The sequence below is a fragment of the Cetorhinus maximus genome, chromosome 19 (genome assembly GCF_964194155.1).
Source record: "Cetorhinus maximus chromosome 19, sCetMax3.hap1.1, whole genome shotgun sequence".
Classification (NCBI taxonomy): Eukaryota; Metazoa; Chordata; class Chondrichthyes; order Lamniformes; family Cetorhinidae; genus Cetorhinus; species Cetorhinus maximus.
The window spans coordinates 21,663,915-21,678,817 of NC_135897.1; positions in this window are offsets into that span (position 1 = coordinate 21,663,915).

Consider the following 14,903-nt stretch of genomic DNA (forward strand, 5'->3'; position numbering starts at 1 on the left):
TAGTTACAGTTTGTCAACCTAAAAATGACCCATTTGTCCTGACTCCTGTTGCCTGTTAGCTAGCCAATCCCCTATCCTTGCTGTTCATTACGCCCAACAACATTAGCTCTTATCTTGTGTCTTATTGTGGCACCTTATCACATACCTTTCAGAAATCCAAATGCACCACATTTACTGGTTCCTCTTTATCCACCATGATTGTTAAATCCTCTGTTACCCTCACGTAATTTGAACGTATGAAAAATAAATATGGACATATTAAGTATAAACCCAAAATGAACACTTTCCTATCATACAAAATGGAATTTAAAGGTCAGGTGACCTGTTCCCTTACCAATACATATTAGCTGGGATTTTATAGTCCTATCATCGGTGGGCATCATCATGGGTGGGACCAGAAAATTTGAAAGCCGTTGACTTTTAATGGCTCTCCAAATTTTCCTGTCCTGCCCGCAACAATGCCCACTGGTGGTGGGGCCAGAAAATGCCACCCATTGAACTGTTAAGAACATTATGCTAATTTTCATATCTGGACAAGTCTTGGCTAAGTCATTAAAATGCAAAAAATCCTTCTTGTGTTAATGGCTACAATTCTCCAACTAATTAAAAAGACTGAGTTCACTATAATGTTGCAGCCTCTCCAACTCCAAATCTGAGATCCAAAAACAAAGGGTGTAAAACACTCTGGGTGGGATTTTCCGGCCTGCCCACTGTTGGGATCATCCAGTCCTGCCAATAGTCAATTGACTTTTGGCTGGGCCGCCCAATCTCCCACAGCAGGTCTAACAATGACAGGGCCAGAAAATCCCAGCCTCTATTTTTATCAAGATGGTATGTGGATGTGTGACATCCAGACTCCGTTGTCTGATAATGGCCTAACCATCAGGAACTATTTATGAGGACAATGGGAAGTGATGTTCTGCTCACACGACAGAGACAAGATTTCTGTTAAGGGTTTTAATAAGGCATATTCTGGTCAGACAGGCAGAAATGCCTTTGCCAATGAATGGAAAAAGCCCTGCTTAAGAACATCTGCTTTTAAACCACATGTTGGCAGAGACTCGAATTAGCCTTGAACTCTCTACCTGAGGAACCATGCCAGGCATCCACTGTTGCAGCTTGACTAGAGTATGATATGAGAGATCTGTTACTGCAAGCTAATTCTTCAGTGAACAGAAAGAATTACAGGCCTGCATCATTTCAAGTATTCACCCCGGGGAAAAACAAATGTAACAAAGAACTCTTAATATCATGGAGTATAAATGCATGCCACTTTTATAATCACATTCTTTTGCTGAGTGTGTGTGCATCTGTGTGAGTGTGAGCATGTATATTCGGATGTTGAACAATAAACATTTATCTATCTTTGAAAACTTGCAAAAACCTGTCCCTTGCCTTTTCATGACAATTAAACATGCAGGAGTTAAAACACATTTTTAAAAAATGCCATCTTCAGTCAGTGGATTGCTGAAGGAAAAAGGGAAGCCCTGCCTATCATCTCTCCCCTGTTCGTAACACCTCAAAGAACTTTAATAAATTTGTCAAATATGATTTCCCTCTCATAAAGCCATGTTGATTCTGCTTGACTGTGTTATGATTTTTCTAAATGTCCTGCTACAACTTCCTTCAGAATGAATTCCTACATTTTCCCAATGACAGATGCTAAGCCAACTGACCTAAAGTTTTCTGCTTTCAGTCTCCACTATCTTGAATAGTGGAATTACATTTGTGGCTTTCCATTCCGCTGGGACATTACTAGAACCTAGGGAATTTTGGAAGATTATAACCAATGCATCCACTAATTCTATAGCCACTTCTTTTAAGACCCCAGGATACAGGGCATCAGGTCCATAGGACTTGTCAGTCTTTAGTTGCATTTGCCTGAATGGTCCCTGTACCATGGTGGTCAGTTTGCTCATCTCTTTGCAATCCTTGCTCTCATCCACACAGGCAACAAGAACCTTGTACCGGTTGAACAAGTGCAAGGGCAACACTCTAGTGTTACCTTCTGAACCCCCATACCTGCATCACTCATAGTCACACCTTCCTATCTCTGACCACAGACTAAATTGGAAGCACTTATCTTAAGGGGTGTGACTGCCTCCTGGAACAAAGTGAGCAGATAACTTTGCCCCTCTCTGATGCATTACAGTGTCCAAAGTTCAGACTCCAGGTTATTAACTCTCGAGCCTCAGGCACTTATTGCATATGTGATTGCTATGGATCACACTGGTATTCACCAGCCCACACTAGCTACAGCTGCAACACATCACCTTCTCTGCCATTTCCATTGTATTTTGCATTATTAATTAGGTTTTCAAATTTTGAAATATCATTCAATGATTATTTGTCATGATATTCAGTAGTTTAACTAGTTAAGCTAAAAATTTAATACAATACTGATACCACCCTGTTCCTACTTTAAACTACTGCCATAGTTTAGAGAAAAAAGCCCCGTAAAACTGAACTAATCATCTACCTGCTCACCTAATTCATGTTTCCAGATCCTAAAACTCTTAGGTTTTATCGTCTCTTGCTTCGTCTCTTGGACCATCCCTTGTTTTTTATAATACCAGAACAGCACCTCTTCCTTCACTGCACCAAATTCCCTCACTCACCATATTCCCAAATTAAGTACTCTGAAGAAGCAGTACTCCGTCAAAGTGGACTCTATGCTAGATACATGGTAAACATTCGTAATAGACATGCAAACAAAAAAGAGTTTCTACCTCTTGTTTCTGCCTCAGCAGGAACACGTATCCAATGAGAAAGAGGCAAAAACCCAACTTCATAGCTCTCTTCCCCTTCTATCATCTTGCAGCAGGGAAAGAGGCACAAAGTGGCTAGTGCCAAAATTGGGAGAGATGTCTCGCAGAGTAGTCAAGCAACAGCCTGACAAAGTCATACTCACAGAATCATACCTTATAGGTGACATCCCAGACACCACTATCACCATCCCTGGGTACGTCCTGCCCCACCGGCAGGACAGACCCAGCAGAGGTGGCAGCACAGTGGTATACAGTTGAGAGGGAGTTGCCTTGGGAGCCGTCAACATCGACTCTGGACCCCATGAAGTCTCATGGCATCAGGTCAAACGTGGGCAAGGAAAACTCCTGCTGATTACCATCTACTGCCCCCTACCCCCCATCAGCTGATGAATCAGTACTCCTCCATGTTGAACACAACAATGGTGGCAACGGCACAGAATGTACTCTGGGTGGGGGACTTCAATGCCCATCACTAAGAGTGGCTCAGTAGCACCACTATAGACCAATCTCGCCCAGTCCTAAGGGACATAGCTGCTAGACTGGGTCAGCGGCAGGTGGTGAGGGAACCAACAGGAGGGGAAAAAATTCTTGACCTCATCCACATCAACCTTCCTGCCACAGATGCATTTGTCCATGGCAATTTTTGGAGACGTGACCAAGTGACCACTGCACAGTCCTTGTGAAGGCAAAGTCCTGTCTTCACATTGAGGATACCCCCTGTCATGTTGTGTAGAATTGGGACATATTATGAACAGATTAGGCAACCCAAAACTGGGGAACCATGAGGTGCTGTGGGCTATCAGCAGCAGCAGAATCGTATTCAAGCACAATCTGTAACCTCATCACCCAGCATATCCCCCACTCTACCATTACGACCAAACCAGGATATCAACCCTGGTTCAATGAAGAGTGCAGGAGGGCATGCCAGGAGCAGCATCAGGCATACCTAAAAATGAGGTGTCAACCTGGTGAAGCTACAACACAGGACTCCTTGTGTGCCAAACAGCATAAGCAGCAAGTAATAGACAGGGTTAAGCAATTTCACAACCAATGGATCAGATCTAAGCTCTGCAGTCCTGCAACATCCAGTCGTGAATGGTGGTGGGCAATTAAACTACTCACTGGAGGAAGAGGCTCCACAAATATCCCCATCCTCAATGATGGAGGAGCCCAGCACATGATGTGCAAAAGATAAGGCTGAAGCATTTGCAACAATCTTCAGCCAGAAGTGCCAAGTGGATGAGCCATCTCGGCCTCCTCCAGAGGTCCCCAGCATCACAGATGCCTGTCTTCAGCCAATTCGATTCACTCCGCGTGATATCAAGAAACGGCTGAAGGAACTGGATACTGCAAAGGCTATGTGCCCTGACAATATCCCGGCAATAATACTGAAAACTTGTGCTCCAGAACTTGCTGCCCCTAGCCAAGGTTTTCCAGTACAGCTACAACATTAGCATCTATCCGGCAGTATGGAAAATTGCCCAGGTATGTCCCGTACATAAAAAGCAGGACAAATCCAACCCGGCCAATTACAGCCCCATCAGTCTACTCTCAATCATCAATAAAGTGATGGAATGGGCCATCAACAGTGCAACAAGTGCCACTTGCTTAGCAATAACCTGCTTACTGATGCCCAGTTTGGGTTCTGCCATGTCCACTCAGCTCCTGACCTCATTACAGCCTTGGTTCAAACATGGACAAAAGAGCTGAACTCCGGAGGTGAGGTGAGAGTGACTGCCCTTGGCATCAAGGCAGCATTTGACAGAGTGTGGCATCAAGGAGCCCTAGCAAAACTGGAGTCAATGGGAATCGGGAGAAAACTCTCCGCTGGTTGGAGTCATACCTAGCACAAAGGAAGATGGTTGTGGTTCTTGGAGGTCAATTATCTCAGTGGCAGGACATCTTGCAGGAGTTCCTCAGGGTAGTGTCCTCAGCCCAACTATCTTCAGCTGCTTCATCAATGACCTTCCCTCCATCATCAGGTCAGAAGTGGGGATGTTTGCTGATGATTGCATAATGTTCAGCACCATTCATGATTCCTCAGACACTGAAACAACCCATGTCCAAATGCAGCAAGTCCTGGACAATATCCAGGCTTGGGCTGACAAGTGGCAAATAACATTCACGCTATACAAGTGCCACGCAATGGCATCTCCAACAAGAGAGAATCTAACCATTGCCCCATGACATTCAATTGCATTACCATCACTGAATCTGCCACTATCAACATCCTGAGGGTTACCATTGACCAGAAACTGAACCGGACTAGCCATTTAAATACGAGTAACTCACCTCCTGACTCCCCAAAGCCTGTCCACCATCTACAAGTTTGGAGTGTGATGGAATATTCTCCAATGCCTGGGTGAGTGCAGCTCCAACAACACTCAAGAAGCTCAACACCATCCAGGACAAAACAGCCTGCTTGATTGAAACCCCATTCATAAACATTCACTCGTTCCACCACCAATGTACAGTGGCAGCAGTGTGTACCATCTACAAGACACACTGCAGGAACTCACCAAGCCTCCTTAGACAGCACCTCCCAAACCCATGACCGCTACCATCTAGAAAGACAAGGGCAGGAGATGCATGGGAACACCACAACCTGCAAGATCCCCTCCAGGGCACTCACCATCCTGACTTGGAAATATATTGCCGTTCCTTCACTGTCACTGGGTCAAATCCTGGAACTCCCTTCCTAACAGCACTGTGGGTGTACCTACACTACAGGGACTGCAGTGGTTCAAGAAGGCTGCTCACCACCAACTTCTCAAGGGCAATTATGGATGGGCAATAAATGCTGGCCTAGCCAGCGACGCCCCCATCTCATGAATGAATAGTTAAAAAAAACAAGCAGGACAATCAGAAAATGAAACTCAGCCTCAAGCTGTACAAACAAGGGTAAATTTTCCATTCAGTGACACTCAATAAGTCATCAGTATGACTGATCAGAAAACAGGCAACCTTCATTAATTCAGCTTCTCGTTTAAATTTACAAGCCAGGAATTCAAATTCACACCAAGTGTCATCAAATAAGTTTTGATGTCACTTCAATATCTGCTCAGTTTCTCAAAGATTGCAGCTGGACATTTAAAAAACTTGCATTTACTGTATATTGCACCTTTAATGTGGAAAATGTTCCAAATGCTAAACAAAAACATAACCCAAAAAAAAAACAGAATAAAGGGAAGCAAAGAAGGACATACTAGTAAGGGTGACCAAAAACAAGAGGGTCTTGCAGGAGGGTTGAAGGGAATAGGGAGAGTATAGGGCCAACATATTCCAGTAAAGACAAAGGGTGGGACCAACAAATTCAGGGAACCTTGGATGTCGAGGGATGTACAGGATTGGATAAAGAGAAAAAGGGAGGCTTATGGCAGATACCGAGGGCTCAAAAGGGCGGAAGCCTTAGAGGAATATAGAATGTGCAGCGGGAACTTAAAAACGAAATTAGGAGAGCAAAAAGGGGGCATGAAAAAACATTGGCAGGTCCAAAGTTATTTTACAAGTACATTAAGAGTAAGAGGATAACTAGGGAAAGAGTAGGGCCCATTAAGGACCATAGTGGTAATGTGTGTGTGGAGCTGGAGGACATAGGTAGGCTTCTAAATGAATACTTTGTGTCAGTGTTCACAAATGAGAGGGATGACGTGAGTATGGAAATCAGGCAGAAGGACTGTGATATAATTAAAGAAATTAGCATAGAAAGGTTCTAAGTGGTCTAGCAGGCTTAAAAGTAGATAAATCTCCAGGCCCGGATGAACTGTATCCCATGCAGTTGAGTGAGGCAAGGGAGGAGATAGCAGGGGCACTGGCAATAATTTTCAATACCTCTCTGGCCACAGGAGAGGTGCTAGAGGACTGGAGGACAGCCAATGTGGTACTGTTATTCAAGAAGGGAGGAAGGGATAAACCAGGGAACTACAGGCCAGTCAGTCTAACCTCAGTGGTGGGGAAACTATTGGAAGCAATTATGAGGGACAGAATTAATCTACACTTGGAGAGGCAGGGATTAATCAAGGACAGTCAGCGTGGTTTTGTTAAGGGGAGGTCATGTCTGACAAATTTGATTGAATTTTTCGAAGCGGTGACCAGGTGTGTAGATGAGGGCAATGCATTTGACGTAGTCTACTTGGACTTCAGCAAGGCTTTTGATAAGGTCCCACATGGGAGACTGATAACGAAGGTAAGAGCTCATGGGATCCAAGGCACTTTGGCAAATTGGATCCAGAATTGGCTGAGTGGCAGGAAGCAGAGGGTGATGGTCGAGGGGTGTTTTTGTGACTGGATGCCTGTGTCCAGTGGGGTTCCACAGGGATCGGTGTTGGGTCCATTGCTGTTTGTGGTATATATAAACGATTTAGACTTGAATGTAGGAGGGTTGATCAGTAAGTTCGCGGGTGACATGAAAATTGGTGGGGTGGGAAATAGTGAGGAGGATAGCCTTAGATTACAGGAGGATACAGCCGAGCTGGTCAGATGGGCTAGCAGTGGCAAATGGAATTTAATCCGGATAAGTGTAAGGTAGCCACTTGGGCAGGACAAACAAGGCACAGGAATACATGATGAATGGTAGGAACCTGGGAAGTACCGAGGATCAGAGGGATGTTGGTGTGCATGTCCACCGGTCCCTTAAGGTAGCGGGACAGGTAGATGAGGTGGTTAAGAAGGCATATGGGATACTTACTTTTTTTAGCTGAGGCATAGAATATAAGAGCAGGGAGGTTATGCTGGAACTGTATAAAACGCTGGTTAGGCCACAGCTAGAGCATAGCGTGCAGTTCTGGAATCCGCATTATCGGAAGGATGTGATTGCACTAGAGACAGTGCAGAGGAAATTTACCAGGATATTGCCTGGGCTGGAGAGTTTTAGTTATGAGGAGAGATTGGATAGACAGGGGTTATTTTCCCTGGAGCAGATGAGATTGAGGGGGACATGATTGAGGTGTATAAAATTATGAGGGGCATAGATAGGGTAGACAGGAAGGAACTTTTCCCCTTGGTGGAGGGATCAATAACCAGGGGGCGTAGATTTAAGGTAAGGGGCAGGAGGTTTAGAGGGGCTGTGAGGAAGAATTTTTTCACCCAGAGGGTGGTGGGAATCTGGAACTCACTGCCTGAAAGGGTGGTAAAGGCAGATACCCTCATAACATTTAAGAAGTATTTGGATGTGCACTTGTGATGCCATGGCATACAAGGCTATGGGCCTAGTGCTGGAAAATGGGATTAGAATAATTAGGTACTTGTTTGACCGGCACAGACTCGATGGGCTGAAGGGCCTTTTTCTGTGCTGTAGACCTCTATGCCTCTATGAGAAGTGAGCAGAGGCACAAAGAGGTTTAGCGATGGAATTCTAGAATGTGGGTGCTTAAGCACCTCAAGGTAGGAAGCCTAATAATGGAGCAAAAGAAGGTGGGCATGCACAAGATGCCAGGGTTGGAGGAATGGAGAGTTCTGAAAGGTTTATAGGGCTGATGGAGGTTACAGACATGATGAGGGGTGAAGTCATGAAGGACTTCAAATACGGGAGGATCTTAAACTTGAGGTGTTGGAGAACTGCAGATCATTCTAGGATAGTGAGGACAGTGATGAGTGGGACTTGTATTGGGCTACAGCAAGGGCACCGTAGTTTTGGATGAGCTGAAGTTTACAGAGTATGTAGAACGGGAGACTGGCCAGGAGAGCATTGGAATAATGGACTGCAGCTGACGACGGCATGCATGAGCGTTTCAGCAGATGATCTCATGGGCTGAATATACTATATGTCATGATGGCACATAACTGGCAGTCTGTTCTATATTTTGCGCATTATGATTTTATTCTATACATGTATGTTGGTCGTGGCTGTTATGGCAAAAAGATTAATTAAAAGTATGATCATAGAGATAAAAGGAAAGTGCTAATCAGATGACAAAAATTTTACTATCTATTTTGGCACAAGCCCACTCAGCACTAGAGGTAAAGTTTGTTTCATTGTTCCATATCAAATCTCCTACTGGGGCAACAGTTGGAATGTGCACACATGATTGCACACATGTTTTACAAAAATTAATACAACATAAATACAGAAATGCACGTACAGTTAACAATAACCCAAAGGCAATGATGAACTCAAAAGTTATGTGTTTAATGCAATTCTACTTTAGAACTTGGCTTTCGTTTGTGCCAAAGTAGCCCCTTGTGATCTGAACCACTTCAGCACTTCGTAAAAATGGTTTAAACACCTGTAGCACAGGCAATGATTACGGTTTCCACATGTATTTATTTTTCAAAATGGAACAGTAAGTAGGAGCCTGGATTAATGTTTGTATGAGTTGGGGTGGGGATGAGCAGGGAGGATGAAAAAAGATAGGATGTCCTTCACTGCAAATAAGCTAATGATTAGTAATGGAATTGCTACAACTCTACCCTTAAGGAAATCTTGCAACATTTATAGAATGTTGTAAATTGGTAAGCAGGGACCCTTTTTTTTTAAAAACAAAAAGCTAAAAGCTACTGCGGATGCTGGAAATCCAAAACAAAAACAGAATTACCTGGAAAAACTCAGCAAGTCTGCAGCATCGGCGGAGAAGAAATCAGTTAACGTTTCGAGCCTTCATGGCCCTTCGGCAGAACTGGAGCATAGTTAGAAGAAAGGAGAAATATAAATTGGTTTAAGGTGGGTGGGTGGGGGGGGGGTGGGTGGAAGAGACACATTGAGGGTGTGGTGTGATGATTGTGGAGATGAGCAGATAATCAAAAGATGTCACAGACAAAAGGGTCAAAGAGGTGTTGAAGGTGGTGGTCTTTGTCTGAGAAAAGTGCTAATTAAGAATGGAAGACAGGATATTCAAAGTACAGCTCTAGTGGGGGTAGGGTGGAAATACTAGAGGTTTTAGTTTTAGATTTAAAAATAATGGAAATAGGTGGGGAAAGAAGAATCTATATAAATTATTGAAAAAAAAAGCGGGAGGGGGGGGGAAAGAAACGGGGTGGGGATGGGGGGAGGGGGAGTTTAAGATCTAAAGTTGTTGAATTCAATATTCAGCCCGGAGGGCTGTAAAGTGCCTAGTCGGAAGATGAGGTGCTGTTCCTCCAGTTTGCGTTGGGCTTCACTGGAACAATGCAGCAAGCCAAGGACAGACATGTTGGCAAGAGAACAGGGTGGAGTGTTAAAATGGCAAGCGACAAGGAGGTTTGGGTCTTTCTTGCGGACAGACCGCAGGTGTTCCGCAAAACGGTCGCCCAGTTTGCATTTGGTCTCTCCAATGTAGAGGAGACCGCATTGGGAGCAACGAATGCAGTAGACTAAGTTAGGGGAACCGAACAAATGGAAGAAGTATTTCTTTCCCAGAAGGAAGTGTAAGATTGTAGTAACCTGGAATGTGCCCAGTCTGCCTCAAATTATCCTAGAAAGGCAAAATATCTCAACATTTTGAACAACAGGTTAAGTAAGACATTTCACACTGCTACTATGCAGTGGCTATGCGAATGTACTAACATGATGCTGCCATCAGTCTGAAAAGGAATTCCATCTACCACACAACTGAGTCACGTTGTGTATGAATTTCGGTGCCAGTGCAATGCCAGGTTCGTAGGCTATACGCCCCAGTGATTGGATGATTGAATCAAACAGTATATTCTTCTGACTGTTCATAAAAGGCAGAGTATTGCAATTGGGCCTTACTTGCTGAACAATCCTGATTGTGCTAATAGCTTTACTAATAACAAATTTAAGATAATTAGTTGAGCTCATAAAGTGGCTCAATTACCTTTGCTATACATTCATATGCAGGGATTTGTTCTCTGCAAGCAAAAGTAATATGTTCAAGTCTTACACCTTTTTTTGAATAACCCCGGAGCTCAGAGAGCCTATAGTTTCACCATTGTTTTCTCCATGGCAATGGCTCAGTTAATCAGAGTCGACTTGCCAACCCATTAGCAACCTTTTCTCCTGTAGCTTAAATTATTGTGATTGTTTGAAATGTGACATTCTTGCATTTGTTCTGATGAGTACAAGACAGAAAGCTTCAGCAACATGTCTCTCTTTTCAACAATTTCTTTAATTCCATCTTTAACTTTTTCATCTTTAGCTTTTTCAATATCATTCTTGGAGTAAATGTCAGGCCTAATTTTTCTTCTTATTGCAACACTTGACACTTGAATTGAATTTAATCTGCCATTTAAGTGTCGATGTACATATTTTGTCAAACTCATTTTGTAATATCTGCTGCTCCTAGGGTTGTATCACAGCAGCTTTGACAGCTGATTGAGTTACTGAGTCAAAGGCATTACCATAAATTAGTAATAGTAATCGTCCAAACACCGATCCCAGGGACACCCCACTCAGCATTTCTCCTCAAATTATCTGTCCTAAGTACCTGTTCTTTTCTACCCTTAAAGCCTATTTATTTTCCATTCCTAATCGTTACTCTGGAACTTAAAAACAATGAGGCAACTAATATCCTTTTGTGTGGAGCTTTGCCAAGTCCCTTATGGAATTCCAGGTTTGGCATAAAAACAAAAAACTGCGGATGCTGGAAATCCAAAACAAAAACAGAAGAGATAAAAACAAAAAAACTGCGGATGCTTGTTCTGTTGAAGGGTCATGAGGACTCGAAACGTCGACTGTGCTCTTCTCCGCCGATGCTGCCAGACCTGCTGAGTTTTTCCAGGTATTTCTGTTTCTGTTTTTGTCCAGGTTTGGCATGTTGTCGGGCTGTCCATAATCCATTTGGGATGTCACACAATCAAAAAATGTTAAGGTGGTCAGTAATGCAGGATTTTCCATTTCTAAATCTGTGGTGATTGGTACTCTCAAGGGGATTGTACAGATAATCCCCCCGATAATCAATTCTATTACGATACACAGAACTGAAGTAACAACAATGAAGCTGTGGTTGTTTGACTTGCCTTGTTACCCTTCTGGAAAATGAGCACCATTCTAACTTATTTCTAGTACTGATGACAAATCTTCCCTTTCTTCTGTTTTACCACTCTGGGATGTTTGTTTTGAGGCCTCTTGTCTAAGAATTCTACTTTGTCAAAGTAATTAATTCTGCTTAGGTTATCTTTAGCTGGGCTGGGCTGGGCATGTTGTTTGTGTTTCCACTGAGAATACTTATAGGAAGCAATTATTCAGCACGTTAATTATTCTGTGATAGTTCTTTGTTTCAGCCCCATTTGAACCTTTTATGATTCTCGCCTCATTTTTGACTGCCTTCTTGCAGCTTGAAAAAAATCTCCTGCTGTTCTATATTATGCCTGCTGCTTTGCTTTCTTCTCCACCCTTCTCTTTGTGCACACCCTCTTAACATGTTTCTGAGTGTTCATATATTTGTCCCAATGAATTCCTTCCCCTTTCTTCTTGCAGGACCTGTGGTATTACACGTATTCAACAAAGGCAACATAGCCTACAGCTTTATATTGTGAGAAGAGATTTTCTCAGGGTGGTCAACTCTGGGAGAAAAATAAGGGACGCTTCTCTGGAGGAGGAGGGGTGGGGGGCAGGTGGGAGGTGGGCGGTGCTGGTAAAACAAGAGAAACAGGGCTGTTGATGGGATCTGAGGAGGTGGTTGGGGGGGGGGGGATGGGGGGCGGTGGGGTTGCTGCTGACAAAACCAGAGGAGTGGAGGTGGATGCTGAGGAGTGGGAGCGGCATCTGGCAAAATTTATTTTCTGATGGTTACTCTCTCTGCTGATACCTTTGTTTAATAAGTCACTGCATCTTAAGAATAATTCATTTCAGTGTTTTGTGGTGAGAATGTGTTATATGAATGCAAGTATTATGATTCACTTATCCTGTTTCTTCTCCCCCATTTGAATTGATGTGTTCTTATGAAGGATAATTCAGGTGTAGTTATTAAGATGCATTTTGATGCAGTGTGGTACGTAGCTCTTTGGAACTCCAGCATGCTCTGCCCAACCTGGTGGGACGTGAGCTTTCACAAATGATCCCTTCATGTTCTGAATCTCAGTCCCACTACACTGCAGAAGTACGAAGTGGGGCACATTGTTTCCTCCACATCGGGATAAAGGAAAAAGAAAGAACAAATGCAATGACTGCTCACCAGAGCTCTGCATAGCTGTAACATAAATAAGACCATAAGACATTGGAGCAGAAATTAGGCCCTTCAGCCCATCGAGTCTGCTCCGCCATTCAATCATGGCTGATAAGTTTCTCAACCCCATTCTCCCGTCTTCTCCCCGTAACCTTTGATCCCCTTACCAATCAAGAACCTATCTATCTCAGTACCACCCCTTTGTGTTCCAGCTCTCTCCTGATAAAGGCCAACATTCCTGGAGGAGGTAACTGACTGAAGGGAGAAGGGGTGATGACACTCAGAAATCAAGACTGGCTTGATCATTCCTAATACAAATTGGCATTTTTTTTTTCCAAATCTTGCTTGCCAGCTCTGATATTAAATTACCACTTGTATACTATAGAAGCAATGTTTCAAGCTCAAATTATCCATGGCTAGTCTCACTTACTGGTCACACATGTTAGGAAAATGGGGCAGCACTGCTCGTGATTTCCTATTCATTAAGATTAATGTTTGGGATTTCTCAAGATTCATGTACACTGGGAGCATAAAGCTAGAAAAATTGGCTTCATAAGTGTTAGCTTTGTCTCAGTGCTGGCACTCTCACCTCCAAGTCAAAGGATTTGTGCATATTATTTATGCCATCGATTCAATGCAGGGCAGAGAACATGCTGCAATGTTGCACTGTTGCTTTTCAGATGAGATGTTTTGAGGCTTCATCTGCCCTCCCATGGGTGCATTAAAGATCCCATGACACAATTTGAAGAAGAGCAGGGAAGATCCTCTGGCCAAGCTGGCCAACATTTAACGTTCACTAACATTAATAAAAACATAGCACCTGATCATTTATCACATGGTTGCTGGTGGGATTGTCCTGTGCATAAATTGGCTGCAGCATTTTCCCAGATTACAGACTTCCAAAGATTTCATTGGCCATGAAGAATTTTGGGACATCCTGAGGATGTGAAATTGGAGCTACCTTCCTCCCTCCCTCTCTCCCTTCCTTCCTCTCTTCTGTTACTTCCTTCCTTCCATTACTTCTGTGTCTTACTTCCTTCCTTCCATCCATTACTTCTGTGTGTTACTTCTTTCCTTCGTTCCATTGCTTCCTTCCATCACTTCCGTGCATCACTTCTGGGTGTTATTCCTGTGCATTACATCCCCCCACAGCTGCTGGGGAATTTAAATTCAATTAAATAACCCTGGAATAAAAAGGCAGCATCAGTAATGGTGACCAGGTGAAACTACTGGAATGTTGTAAAAACTTGTCTGCTGCATGAATGTGCTTTAGGGAGGAAAATTTGCCCTCCTCAATTTGACCTGTGACTCCAGGCCTAAAGCAATGTGCTTGACTCTTAATAGCCCTCTGAAATGGCCTAGCAAGCCACTCAGTCGTGTTCAAGGAAGTGGCTCACCACCACTTTCTCAAGCACAATTAGGGATGAGGAATAAATTCTAGCTTGTTTCACAATCAGGTAAGTTTTTTTTTAAATTTGTGTTTTTGGTGGTGGCCCTCTGTTGTTCCTGCAAGAACTGCTGGTTAGACCTGATCATCTTGAACAAAGTGGGCTTGGTTAGGCTGCGTTCACGACAGCCTAATTTCAGGAAGAGTTCCTTCAACAGGGGTCCCCTCATTAACACAGTCTAGGGATCTAACACCTATTTCAGGCATATGTGCTTGAATACCTAAACACTGGGCCCCCTGCATTTAACAGTGGGGTGAATGCCTATGCAGATTGGGCATGGGCTGGCTGCTAAATTGGTATCGTTTGTCCCAATTTTACACCCTAAAAGCAGGTGAAATGCATTTCAATTTCCACACCTCAGTGTCCAGCTTTACTGTAAAAAAAATCTCCAGAGTTACAGTTCTATTAGTAAATGCACAATTCTGAATATGGCTCATGCCTAAAGCAGGTCACTCATGTAAGGGTAAATCAAACAACATACATACCGAAGAAATGAGCATGTACAGTCTTGTTGTTTCAGTCAGAGTCAAACATTGTTTTTTCTGCATTGAGAGAGCCTCATATAGATGTACTGCAGATTAATTTAACTGAGTCAACAGGAGAGGAAAGTACAGCCAACTTCCTTAGCAACTGTCATCATATGAACT